Below are 15006 nucleotides of genomic sequence, written 5' to 3'. Positions count from 1 at the left end.
CTAACGTGTAACTTGGTATATATATTCATAACTCGAATTACATTTAATAGTGCAAAATAATTTTGCATATGTTCAAGTCGAGTGTGTAAACATGCCCCGGATATGGGGCAAGATTACGCACCTATGGGGCACTTATACATGTCTCACAGAAAACAGTAATGAGTAAACAAAGCATAGTACTAAAATTTTCAAACTAAGTTTTATTCGTAGTAAACAAAATTACAGGCTTGCTTATATCATTTAACGTAGGAAAATACCAAAATGTTACTGGCAGTAAACATATTTTTTTGGCGAACTCCCACCAGTTAGTATAACACGGCAGACACAGAAGTTTAAATGTTAACTAAAGGCCTATTCATTATCATTGTCCAATTTGCTTTTTGTTCACACAAAAATAATTTTGTCCTTTGGCACATTCATTGTGACTCCACCTTTTTCATCTACTGCTCTCGACCCATTCTTGCTTTCTTTGTGACTAGTTGGGTCATTTCAGGCAGGTTTTAAGAGAAGGGAAGAAGAACTGAATGGGTCATTGCTTGCTAACACACTCTTTGGATGGACTAGTTTGTGAGACCAGGTTTAGACAAAAGAGGAGATATGCGATGATAGACGACATAAAGGGAAGCGGAACTTACGCAGACCCGAAGAGAGTGACAGTGGACAGTAGAGCATGGAGATACGTCAAGTCAAAACCTGACTTTGGGTCGAACACTAATGATGACATCCACATTTTCCCATGTTCTTGCTTTTAGCAGTTTCTTGCACTTATATCAGTCCTTTTTCTAACCCAGTTAATTATTTCTGCTTTGGATTCGTTAGGTTCAAATAGCCTTCAACCGTTTATTCTCCTGTGCCTTCCTTTTTAGACTGCGTTTCCAACTGCTGTTATCTTAGTTTCCTAGGCTGGGGTATCAGATAGGATGGCAATACAAAAATGTGGTCCAACATTACCACGTAAGAATACGCTATCGTCATGTTTTAATTAGTTTCGAAACTACAGTAGTAAATTTCAGGCTTTCAGATTACAGGAATGTTCCTTGTAAAGTAGAATAATCTCCTGTAAACGAACATATATTTATCTATTCTGAATTCCAAAAGCTATGTTCCCTAGGAGCTTCGATATTTGAGTAACTAAACTTTCTCACCTTCCACAAAAATACAGATATGTTTTTCGCGCTAAGACGTTTATTCTGCTGGTTCCGTAAAGTTTGTGAGAGCTCTCAGGAGACGGCTGAACTTATCTTCTATTTACGGTAGCGCTCTGGTTCCCGACAAAAGTAGTTTGGGTAACGTGTCCCGTGCATAAACAGTCCCCGGTCTTCCCTACTTGATTCCGGATTCTGCGCAGTTAACACTGACAGCGGCAATTTTTTCCCGAAATCTCAACTATACAGTTGAATGATTAGTAGCGTGTTTGATACAGTTGACAGATATTAGTTGTCGGATATTGGGCAGTTTTTCATCAGAGCCAGCTGCTTTATAATTCGAGTCTATCAATGTATATAGCACTACATCTTTTGTCATTACTTAGACTTTATATTTTATATTTCTATGAATTCATCGTTACTATAGCCAAATAGTTAAGAAACATACTGCTTCCTTGTTGTCGAATGTGTCGTATCTATCGAGGAGACTGAGTAGAATTTGTTTGTATTTCCATCTCCTGACATGAAAAAAAAAGACCACTGTCGTTCTCTTCTAATCCGATCTATGCAGAATGAAACTGTATTTCATGTTTAACTTTTTTAATTCCCTACATATCCGTTCCACCAGTATTTCGGTCCCTAATTGTCTTTCAGTAGATCTCTGCTTTTGCAACCTATTTTGTTATAGCAAATTCCTAAAGAGGAATTGCCATTGATCTTGCATACCGTCTTCACAGACGCTTGTCTCTTGCGATTTATTACTTACACCTTCTTGAAATGTCTCTCTTGCTTCATCATCTTACATGTTTTCAGAGTCAATAACGCAACAGATTAGTTCACAAGGGGAACGCTCCATAGGTCGCTCTCTGACGCAGGCGTAATTTCGCAAGGCGAAAGAAGTGTGACAATGGAGGACGTCTATTGTTCCTGCACTCAATAGTTTCCGAGAAAATGACTGTTAAAGTTTCGGAGTCAATTTGATAGTCTATTAGGCAGCGCCATAGTAAATGGGCTGGTAGCGTAGTGGCTAAGAGCACAGGTCCGAATGATTACGTCCCGTGTTCAAAACCGATCTTACGATTTTTGTCTTTATCTCTTGTTTTTGTCGATGTATGACAAATCAATATTTTATGTGATATCGTGAAATATAATGGAATCACTGACAAAAGAAATAAGTCTTTCAAATCTTCTTAAAATGTATTTAATCATGAGAAAACTTGTATCATCTTAAATCGTTAACAGTAATTGAAAATGAAAAACGTACAAATTCTAGTATTTCAGTTTTTGGTTCCGTTTTTACTTTTATACACCAAGAGAACCAGTGCATTCCCCCTGATCATATCTATCACAAAAACATTCGAGTCATAAAAATTGGAAGCACCGCGAGCGATGTGTGAAGACACATATACCGCAGTCACAATTTTTAATGTGAATATCGCTGGGTGAAAAAACCTCGTTAACGTTTGTAAAAACTTCGCGACCTGGCGAATGATTTCACGGCAAACCACTGTGATTATCGAAGAATTTTCTCGAAAGTTGGAGCTTCCAACTGATGGTGGTGGATCAAGGCGTATATTATAATTGCATCACTCCTACTTATGATTGCCGTTAGCTATGCGGACGAGAATATAGTACTTCCGTAATCAACGAATACAGTTCTTCATCTGTCGGTAAAAGCATACGTTGCAATGTTAACAGAGCGGCATACGCTTTAACGGAATTGCTGCTACTGAACATGTCAGTATTCTGATTTCATATACGAACAACCCACTGTATAACGAAATTTTAATATTTGTATTTATATGGTTTTCATTTGCAATTACTGTTAATAACATAAAGATATAAAGCATTTATGCTGATAAAATCTATTTTTAGTAAGGCTTGAAATACTTCTTGAAGTTTGGAAGGTAGGAGGCGACATACTGGCGGAAGTAAAGCTATGAGGAGGGGTCGCCCGTCGTGTTCGGAAGCTCTGTTGGTAGAGAGCACTTGCCTGCGAATGGCGCAGGTATCGAGATCGAGTACTGGCGCAGCACACAGTTTTCATCTGCCAGGAAGTTTCATATGAGCGCACAATCGGCTGCAGAGTGTAAATTTCATTCTGGAGTTTTGAAATACTCACTTCTTTTGTCAATAATTCCACTGTATTTCACGATGTCACAAAAAATACTTATATCACATATTTGCACATCAACAAAAAAAGAAAAAACATAAGATTAGTTTTCAACAGGGTTCGCAAAAATTCGAGCCTGCTATCTTAACAGCTGCGCAACAAACATATTTCCTGCAGGCATCCGCAAGAAGACACACAGTCGAGTCGAAATTTTGTCGCGAATTTTCTCAGAAACTGCTGAGTGTAGGCACCTATGCCGAAAGAGGAGTCCCTTTATTTTATGAAGTTTCGTCCAAGTCAGAAAGTGACTTATGGAGTGATTCTTCTGTTGGCTTCCAAAGCTTCCAATTCGACATTTGGCGCTTATGAGAAATTCTCAGAATGTTGTTAATACTTATTTATAAAAATCCTTTCATCTCACATATAGTAATAACCAGTGTTTTTTCTTCCTGTAGAAGTGCTGAGCAGAGACACACCTGCGTTGTCAGGATGGTATTGTGGAACTTGCAGAGCATCTTTCGGTATTAGTAAATTATGGTTAACAAGTTGACATTTATTCATTCAGGTTTACCATTCTGTCTCTTCTCGTCACCCTCAGCTGACACCTCATTCCAATGACACAGTGGAGTTTCGCTGACACCTGCTGTCGTCTCGGATGGCTGGTCACCAAGGCTTTTGCACCATAACTAGGCGGAAGTCTTGCGGGCTGCTGCCTGACAGTCTGCAGGCGAACCCATAGTATGAGATAATCCCCCCACACTGCTAGAGTGTCCTCAATGCTGTTCCAGAGGATGATAGTGACCTGTGATGACTCATTGGGATGTGCCACACTGTCAGAAGTCGTATAGTTTGCTGATCCTGGCAGCACTGGACGTTAGGACCTGGTACCCAGAAGCGTCTGTAGCAATGAACAAGAACAGTGGCACCAGATAGCCCTCTCACACAGCAGAGATGTTGATGTACTGCCATAAGCACCATGAGATTTACTGCTGTTGGAAGATTCTCAGTATCCGCATCAGCAATCAGCAATGTGGAACGCTGAAGCCAATGTTGTCATCTCAGCTGTGGCAATCAGCATGTTCATGAGAAGTGCTGAAACATCTAATACACTACTGGCCACTAAAATTGCTACACCAAGAAGAAATGCAGATGATAAACAGGTATTCATTGGACAAATATATTATACAAGAACTGACATGTGATTACATTGAGAGGCACCCACATGCCTTGCTCATACTGTGGCATCAAGCAGTCAGGCCTGCAAGATGAGTGGTCTGCCAAGCGAGTGGATTCATTATTATTTATCAAGTAACATGAGCTCTAGTACTCACAATTAAGTTACAAATTATTCACCTGTTTTAATATTACGCAACGGATAACGCACATCTGACTATTAGTAATTTACACAACTCTGACTGTTCACTACGCACTGGCAATACCACATTTTCTTTCTTACCCAACGGCTTTGATCAACACGTGGCCATCGCACTGAATATGAATGGCGCACACATTATAAATTCTGGATATCACGACAACATACTATTCAAAGGAAAAGGCCACCAATCTTTTTCTTTTCACTATCTTTTTTATTCCGATAAATTCTATAACCTAAACACACTATCACATTTTCTACAACAATTACACATGAGAAACTCCGCCCAGAGGGCATGGCTTTACATTGGTGATTCTCTATCTTATGGTCTCGTAATTATCTAACACTACAGTGCACTTTCTGGATAGGATGGTGGATCTTTTGCTATATCTCACACTTCGACTCTCACACCCATCATCGAAAATTTCCTCCAGACCGAGCGGTACAAAAGGAACATGCATAACCCACTGCCTCTGTACCTATCTTGCTACTCTCCCATGCAAACCACACATACTTAAATTAAATGAAATACACCACACTGGCAACATGGAATACAACACAAGGAATAGTCACAACGGTTACAATCACATCACTTTCAGCTTTCCCATTTCAATTAGAATTCATCCCAGTTTCACAGGACACTGCCCCACTTCGTAGCTTTTCTTTCCTACTATGAACTCTGGAGGATATATGCACGTCTTCCTGTGCAATGCAAGCCAAGTGGCGTTGCTGTATAGACGGCTGACTCACCTTGCTTAACTCTCAGAGTATTATAGTTTGAATCAAACGTCACACGGAAACATAACAAGCAAAGTAATATTAAGAACATATTCGTCACACACACGAGTCCTCAACTGATACCATGGACGAGTACTTCACTTTATCCTTTGTCTCACACACAGATTGAGACTCACCACGTGTAAGTACTCTTCTCTAATTTCAAGTCCTGCACATGCCATTTCTTAAATATTTCCAACTTATAGTACACACGCCAGTAATTCAGCATAACTTTAGCACTCGGAAGTATTTCAACTTATTTCTACACGTGGTTTCATTGTGACCATTGGTCACTTCCGAAGATTACTACGATCCCCTTAATATTACCTACCTGACATTTAATTCTCTCCACAAAAGTTCCTGAAATAGTGAAATTATTATTCCAAACTACTCTTAAGTATTCCACATGCATACCATTCTATCCACTCTTTTGTCTTTACGGAGCACATCTAAGACAGGTCTTACCTACACAAGATCCAACGCCAGAATGCTGAAACGTGGCCGTTCTTCAGGTCATCTCGCACCTCTGCCGAAGTGGGGGAGCACCTTGCTACCGTATTGGTCAGCCACATTTCAGGCGCTCAAAGCTCCGGTAAATTTCATCTCTTTGGTTCCACCAAAGGTGACCAAAGGACCGTCTCAAACATGAACATATATTGGACATTCACTATCTGCAGTTAGCAGACGACCATACATTCATTCATTTCACAGATCTCACCAAATTGGATGTAGGGATTTATTTTGTGGGAGTGCACATGTGATCAATTAAATAAATAAATTATTCTTCTTTCCTACACTGGTATCCGGCTTCGGTGTATTAAGTGAAATTGAGTTATTATTACAAAAAATATGACAAGAATATCGAAGAACGTTGTACCTATTTTCAATGTCGGGCGGTACTGTACCCTTTCAACATTTTCACGCAATTTGGGTGCATAGATCCTGAGAAATCAGTACCCAGAACAACCACCTCTGGCCGAAATACCGGCCTTGATACGCCAGGGCATTGAGTCAAACAGAGCTTGGATGGCGTGTACAGGTACATTCAGTTGGTGAGAGATCTGGAGAATGTGCTGGCCAGGGCAGCAGCCGAACATTTTCTGTATCCAGAAAGACCCGTACAGAACCTGCAACATGCGGTCGTGCATTATCTCGCTGAAATGTAGGGTTTCGCAGGGATCGAATGAAGGGTAGAGCCACAGGTCGTAACACTTCTGAAATGTAGTGTCCACTGTTCAAAGTGTCATCAATGCGAACAAGAGGTGACCGAGACGTGTAAGCAATGGCACCCCATACCATCACGCCAGTATGGCGAAGACGAATAGATGCTTCGAATGTGCCTTCACCGCGATGTCGCCAAACACAGATGCGACCATCATGATGCTGTAAACAGAACCTGGATTCATCCGAAAAAATGACGTTTTGCCATTCGTGCACCCAGGTTCGTCGTTGAGTACACCATCGCAGGTGCTCCTGTTTGTGATGCAGCGTCAAGGGTAACCGCAGCCATGGTCTCCGAGCTGATAGTCCATGCTGCTGCAAACGTCGTCGAACTGTTCGTGCAGATGGTTGTTGTCTTGAAAACGTCCCCATCTGTTGACTGTGGGATCGTGAAGTGGCTGCACAATCCTTTACAGCCATGTGGATAAGATGCCTGTTATCTCGCCTGCTAGTGATACGAGGCCGTTGGGATCCAGCACCGCGTTCCGTATTACCCTCCTGAATCCACCGATTCCATATTCTGCTAGCAGTCATTGGATCTCGACCAACGCGAGCAGCAATGTCGCGATAGGCTACAATCCGACCTTTATCAACGTCGGAAACGTGATGGTGCGCATTTCTCCTCCTTACACGAGGCATCACAACATCGTTTCACCAGGCAACGCCGTTCAACTGCTGTTTGTGTATGAGAAATCGGTTGGAAACTTTCCTCATGTCAGCACGTTGTAGGTGTCTCCACTGGCGCCAACCTTGTGTGAATGCTCTGAAAAGCTAATCATTTGCATATTACAGCATCCTCTTCCTGTCGGTTAAATTTCGCGTCTGTAGCGCGACATCTTCGGGGTGTAGCAAGTAGTGTACATGGATGTCATTGCACCACAATAATCATTTAATCGAGTGCCCCAGTACAAACACCATTTATCCCAGTGACTGCATTCAGAGCTGGAGAACTGCGGTATTTATGGAGATTGCCAGGAGATAATGATGTGAAGATTTGTTCGTTCTCCTAAATTTAATGAGTTTCTTTAGTAGTGGTCATCAATCCTTGTTATGCTGCATATGATTAACAATTTGTTGCAGGTTCGTACCTGCACTGTCAAGTCTCTGAAATGTGTTGTTCTGTCGGAGGTAGTGCTTGCTGCTTCACATAACAAGAGCTGATGAATATATCTGTCTTTCTTTCTTGGTTGGCATTTTGCTGAATGAGTAACTTGTGACTGGCGGTGGTGTTGATGAATCAAAGTGTGGCTATGAATGTGACTGACTCACAGAGTTAATTGTTTCTTTCTGCAGCATAGCTATGTCACCACTTCTGACTGGTGTCACCTGTGGCTGTGCTAGTATGAAATTAAGAGAAATTTTATTTCTTCCCCTTTTCAACGTCATAAAATTCGTTTTTACGTTTTTTGGGCTGAGATATATGTAAGCACAATGGACAAAGTACTGGTTTCTCCCTTAAAAGAGCACAATGGAAGCAGCTTTGGAGGGCTTGTACATGGTGTAGCTCTGGTACCAGACAGTTGTGTGAACCTCATCAGCTGTTGTGTGTCGTGGTAATAGTGGTTACTGTGTACCAGCACAGTAAGATGGGCTGACATGAGGACGGGACAGAATGGCAGAAACGAGCTGTCATGTTTGGATATGCCTGTGACCACACCATTAACGAAGCAGCCCAATTTGTTAGTGTATGAACGGGAACTGTCACACATCATTACAAGGAATGTTATACCACTCGCAGCCATATAACATGGAGTAAGAACAGTGGGCGTTAGATGAGTGGCCGGCCGCTGCGGACGATCGGCTTTTGAAATTAACCTTGATTCTCGTAGTAAGCAACGAATACAAGAAAAAATTCGAAAAAGTAAATAACCAATGCTTTAAGGATGTGGTTTCACTTTGGAACTACTAGTTCACACAATTTTCAGCCATCCATCATTTTCTAGGATATAATTGTAAACTCATCCACATTTAGCCAAGACACAGTCTTACTACTCGAAACTTCCATGAACTCATATTCTCTAAAGCAAATAAAAGTCGAAAATAACGAGAAGAAATGGCATAAAATTTAAGAAATGTATTTCAAAAGTACTGTATGTACTACCCCAGTGGCTTAATATCGAAACCGCTCATAAAAGCAGTAGTACAAACTCAAAATTACGTTACAAAAGCTTTAGATATAATTCTACATCTACATCTACATTGATACTCCGCAAGCCACCCAACGGTGTGTGGCGGAGGGCACTTTACGTGCCACTGTCATTACCTCCCTTTCCTGTTCCAGTCGCGTATGGTTCGCGGGAAGAACGACTGTCTGAAACCCTCCGTGCGCGCTCTAATCTCTCTAATTTTACATTCGTGATCTCCTCGGGAGGTATAAGTAGGGGGAAGCAATATATTCGATACCTCATCCAGAAACGCACCCTCTCGAAACCTGGCGAGCAAGCTACACCGCGATGTAGAGCGCCTCTCTTGCAGAGTCTGCCACTTGAGTTTATTAAACATCTCCGTAACGCTATCACGGTTACCAAATAACCCTGTGACGAAACGCGCCGCTCTTCTTTGGATCTTCTCTATCTCCTCCGTCAGACCGATCTGGTACGGATCCCACACTGATGAGCAATACTCAAGTATAGGTCGAACGAGTGTTTTGTAAGCCACCTCCTTTGTTGATGGACTACATTTTCTAAGCACTCTCCCAATGAATCTCAACCTGGTACCCGCCTTACCAACAATTAATTTTGTATGATTATTCCACTTCAAATCGTTCCGCACGCATACTCCCAGATATTTTACAGAAGTAACTGCTACCAGTGTTTGTTCCGCTATCATATAATCATACAATAAAGGATCCTTCTTTCTATGTATTCGCAATACATTACATCTGTCTATGTTAAGGGTCAGTTGCCTCTCCCTGCACCAAGTACCTATCCGCTGCAGATCTTCCTACATTTCGCTACAATTTTCTAATGCTGCAACTTCTCTGTATACTACAGCATCATCCGCGAAAAGCCGCATGGAACTTCCGACACTATCTACTAAGTCATTTATATATATTGTGAAAAGCAATGGTCCCATAACACTCCCCTGTGGCACTGTCAGTGATCTCCTCAATACGGTTACTATAAAAAAATACATGACACGACCTCATACAGTCAAGTAGCACAATCTCCACGCCGACTTATTTTTAGAACGCTGTGACAGCTACAAAGCACTACATTCGTGGAAGTACCTCAGTATACCACTAGATGTCTCTGTCTTGCAATAGCATCGGTGATTTTATGCGAGGGTGAACTAGAACCTTCAATCCCCACAGGAAAAAGTCTGGTGGTGTGAGGTCTGGTGATCGCGGGGGCCATGTCCTACGAGCATCTCTGCCAACAATTACCTGGCCGTCGAAGCGTCCATTTAAACACCCACGCACAGCACGGCTGTTATGTACGGGCGCCCCACCATGTTGCAACCACGTGAGTAGCCGTATGTCCAGGGGAACATATTCCAGCAGGCTCGGTAGAGTTTCTCGCAAAAAGTGAAGGTAATTTGCTCTGGTAAGTCGAGGAGATAGACAGTCCGGACTACTCAGATGGTCATCCCCAATGCCTGCCCAAATGTTCAGCGAAAATCGTTCCTGGTGCACGTGGATGTACGTGACGTGAGGATTTCCGCTTGCCCAGTAATGAACATGGAAGGTGCACTCGTCGGTAAACAACGCAATGGCGGGGAAGTCGGGATCTCATGCAACACGTCGCAGAAACCACCGGCAAAACCCCAGCCTGTGTTCATAGTCCGCCACAGGATTTAGGTCTTGGACAGGGTGAAAACTAAATGGATGCTGGCCGTAATCCCTCAAAACCTCCCAGACTAACCGATGAGCGACCCCCATGTCGTGTCCAACCGCTCGAGTACTTGCCGTAGGTGCTTCCTCGAAGCCCTCGAGAACAGTCTCTTCAAATGCAGCATCCCGTCGTGTTTGAGGTCTTCCAGCATCACCATGATATCCCGCTAGCGACCATGTTTCACGAAGTCGCCGGTGAATTGCTGCAAGCGTTTGCAGGTGTGGGTGGCATCTTGCTGGGTACTGTTCCTCACACACCCGTCAGGCTTCATGCGCATTATCGTCGGCTAGTCCATAAACAAAAACCATATCTCGTTCTTCAAATGGTTCACATTGGCTCTAAGCACTATGGGGCTTAACATATGAGGTCATCAGTCCCCTAGACTTAGAACTACTTAATCCTAACTGAACCGTGGCGATAGTGCCACTCTGGTGGTTTATCTTTCCTGCCACGGTCAGGGCGGTAAGCAGCGCCCTCTGGAGCCTACACGAGGAGTAACGTGGCGAGGTCCTGTGGGGGGGGGGGGGGGGGCGTTGCTCCGGGATGTGGTGGAAGACGCTTGTGGGGTTGACGCAGCGAGTGTGGGACCGGACCAATCGCATGAAGATATAAAAGCTGGCTCTGAACGGAAGGCGCCGTAGCAAGCAGCGGGAAGCGGGCGTCCTGTAATTTGTGTGAAGGAGTAACGATTTTTGCACTGGATGTCCCAGTGGTTCCCGAGAGTTGCGGTGGCTGCTTTCGAAGAAGAGAATTGGTAAGAGCTTGTGTCTACGCTCTTTTCAGTACGATGTTACAGCCTCCCGTTATAAACGGGTGAAAATCAGGCGCTTGTATTGACTATACGGGAACTGGTGATGTAAAATTACATTTGTGATTAAGTCTCACTTGTACTGTGACAATGTAGAGGCGAAAACTGTGGTGGTTTCATTAGGTCTGGTTCTTGCTGTGCAACTAAGGGAGTCAGTTATTTGGGGTAACTGAGGGAGCACCATTATGTTGGTCTAAGTGATACGTTCTCCACGTTTTGTCTACGGCTTTGCGAATCGAAATCGTGGGGGAGTACACGTGTGAGTAATTTGCTATTGTATTGATGGTTATGTTGTAAAGACTGTTCTCTGCTGTGTTAAATCACGCGCTGATTTGTAGCCAATCTAAGCAGAAGTTACCATTGCTACTTGCTTATGGGCTACTGTTCTTATGATTGGAGTTGTTTGTCTTTTGATTGAGGGTGTGCTCACGTTAAAAAAAATTACGGCTACTATTCATAAGGGTTGTCTAGTAAGGAAATTGCTTAAGCTTTTATCATATGCTGGTCTGTTTGCCAATCACATTGGCTTTCTATGCAGTAACTGAAGGAATGTGTATGGTGGTTCAAGATTGCAGGCTGACTAGTATTTGAACTGGGGTTGAGGTTAAGGGCGAGATGAGCATCCCGCAAACCTGCACGCTGCACATAGTTAAATGTTCCGCTATTGGGTAGCCGGCTCTCTATTCTTGGATTTTGTATGGATACATGATGAGTGCATCGCTGTAGTTTTTCGCGTGCTAAATTGCGGGGTGTCGGTGCCGTCCTAGGGTTAGACTTGTGATGTGTGTTATGTTGAAAGGGAATTAACTGTACCAAACTTAAGAGAGCTTTTAGTTTGTTTTAGGTCTGTACATGGAATGATGTTGATATTTTGTCGATTGCGGCAATAACTTCCTGTGTGGGGAGATCCTCTGAGGGACTTGTATTGTACTGTTGCAGTGCTGTCCATCTGAAATGTGCTGCTTAAAACTTGCGACTGCAGTTCTCTGATGTTATATATTACTGTTTAATCTTAAATGTCTTGGATGTAATATGGTTGTTGAGAATTATGTAATTAATTTCGATCGCTGGTTCCTTAAAGGAAGTATTTCGTTTTAAAATATGTGCTCGGTCAGAGCCTATTTAAATATGATTTTAACTCATCATTCAAATTTTCTAGTCTTGCTCTCTCTAAACGCTTTCAGTTAAATGATTGCTATTTGCCTGTTTAAATGTTTGTGTGACAAAGGAAAAGAATATTATTTTGTAATTTGTACTGATTGTTCCTTTTGGGTAATACCTGACTTACGTGTTCAATAAATGAGAGTCTAGTCAATGGTAATGCACTGTTCTATTGGTAGCCTACCCCTTCCACTCCACAGCCTATTGAGCTGCTTTGTGTCGAAATTGTGTTTAGAACATCCCTCTGACCTGACACCTCACTAACTAACCTAAGGACATCACACACATCCACGCCCGGGGCAGGATTCGAACCTGCGACCGTAGCAGCAGCGTGGTTCCGGAATGAATCGCCTAGAACCGATCGGCCACAGCGGCCGGCTATTGTTCTTCAAACGAATACTGTGCTTACTGTACGACTAAATCGCAGGTGATGTGTGTGTGTGCTCCGAAGTGAAGCTTACGTGTGAATGCCTCTGACGTGAGGTGGAGACAAACAGCAAGACCTGTTCGACGCGTGTGCGTATCGCGTTTGGGCAGTGATGGGGCGAGCGACGTTGTTATGTGTGAACAGACATAGTGCTGCCCGTCAACCGACGAATGGCAACAGGGCAATCCCACGACCAATCAGAGCGCGTGGCGCCAAGTTTCCGTAGTTTAAAACTGGAGCGTCATCAACCTACACGACATTAGTAATTCTGGTTCCTACTGGCATCAGCTATACAGGGTTAAAATTTCGTGACATTTTTTCTCCACCCTGTATAGTTTATATTTCTATCGATAGAGACGGCGCCACAAACAGGTAACTACTTTAAGAAACAGGAATTTTCAGATAAAATTTATGTTGAACGTCTGTTACTTGCTTTGTGTGTCCTCATTACCATGAAAAGTGGTGCTTAATATCGACCCACGACGCGTGAAGTGTAGATCATGTGCTCATTGCTTGTTATTCGAGTATTCTCCATTTCGATAAAATGTCGTTGCTTTTAGACTTGGAATCACTGAAATCCTTACGAGAGGCGTAAGAAATTTTATTGTTTTGGTAAATACTTTATCAAAATTTACAAATAAGTAAAGAAATGCTGGGAAAAATTTTTGTACCTGATTACTTTCTCTTTTTCTAAAATCTAAAGGAAACAGAAAGACAAAGCTGGATGAACCTATAATTACTGGACGTATCTGGATTTGTGATTAGTGAAATCATCTAAGGTTAACACACTATGTGACTACACTCATATAACTAATTTCGTGGTCAGGTCCTGAAGATCACGTGATACTAATTTTGGAGATTAAATTAAAGAATTCAGGTTCACGTATCATTCAACGATCTCCCATAATTCAGAATGTAAACACAGCTGCTGTTTGAGCTTCAAAACTAAGCGATGATTATATCACCACGCAGCCAGGCGCTCCTCAGCAAGCTCTACAATAAATGTGACAACACTTCATTCATACTATAGTTTAACAAAAATTGTCTAGTTCGTAATGTAATTCTAGGCTATATTAAAATCTCTGAATAATACGTCACCTGCAGCAAATAACGTGGACATTAACAGGCATTAACAAGAATAATTGGTTGCATAATGGGCGGACCTGAGTACCTATGAGTTATCTGAATGTGTCTTCCTGGTCTGAATTGTGCACCAATTTTCGTAGTTTTAAATTATTTATTTATTTATTTATTTATTGTTTACTTTCAGTCTTCTCTAGGTTTAAAAAATATACATGTTGCACATCGAAGTGTTTATATAGCATGTGAATTATCTAAATAAAATTTAAAATGTATTAATTTGTAACGTTGGAGTTCTTATTTGAATGGAGCGGGCCACTTGCTGCACCGTGAAGATTATGATGATTAAAACGAAGTAGGCCGCGCGGGATTAGCCGAGCGGTCTCAGCCGCTGCAGTCGTGGACTGTGCGGCTGGTCCCGGCGGAGGTTCGAGTCCTCCCTCGGGCATGGGTGTGTGTGTTTGTCCTTAGGATAATTTAGGTTAAGTAGCGTGTAAGCATAGGAACTGATGACCTTAGCAGTTGAGTCCCATAAGAGTTCACACACATTTGAACATTTTTTGAAAATGAAGTAGAATAATTCATCACAGGGCTCTTCATGGAAGATAAGTAAAATATCTAGGAAATAAGAGGAACCGAGTAAAAGAGAGAGAGAGCAAGAATAATTGACTGCTAACGAAATAAATCTACTTGCTACTTCTCGGCCACCCTTCACGCAGATACAGGCACTTCTTAAAACCTGAAGGCAGACTACACGTTCCTCTAAATGGTTCAAATGGCTCTAAGCACTATGGGACTTAACATCTGAGGTCATCAGACCCCTAGACTTAGAAATACTTAAACCTAAGGACATCACACACATCCATGCCCAACGCAGGATTCGAACCTGCGACAGTAGCAGCAGCGCAGTTCCGGACTGAAGCGCCTAGAACCGCTCGGTCACAACGGCCGGCCGCGTTCTCTGCTACTATATTACCTCTCATGGCTACATTTTCAAACTGCACTACACTTCACTGCTTTGAGCACTATGTACTAGAAGTTCAGAGATAAGATTTTATTTTTCTCATTT

This window comes from Schistocerca americana, chromosome 4 (assembly GCF_021461395.2).
Source record: "Schistocerca americana isolate TAMUIC-IGC-003095 chromosome 4, iqSchAmer2.1, whole genome shotgun sequence".
Lineage (NCBI taxonomy): Eukaryota > Metazoa > Arthropoda > Insecta > Orthoptera > Acrididae > Schistocerca > Schistocerca americana.
Note: the sequence above shows the minus strand (reverse complement) of the source record.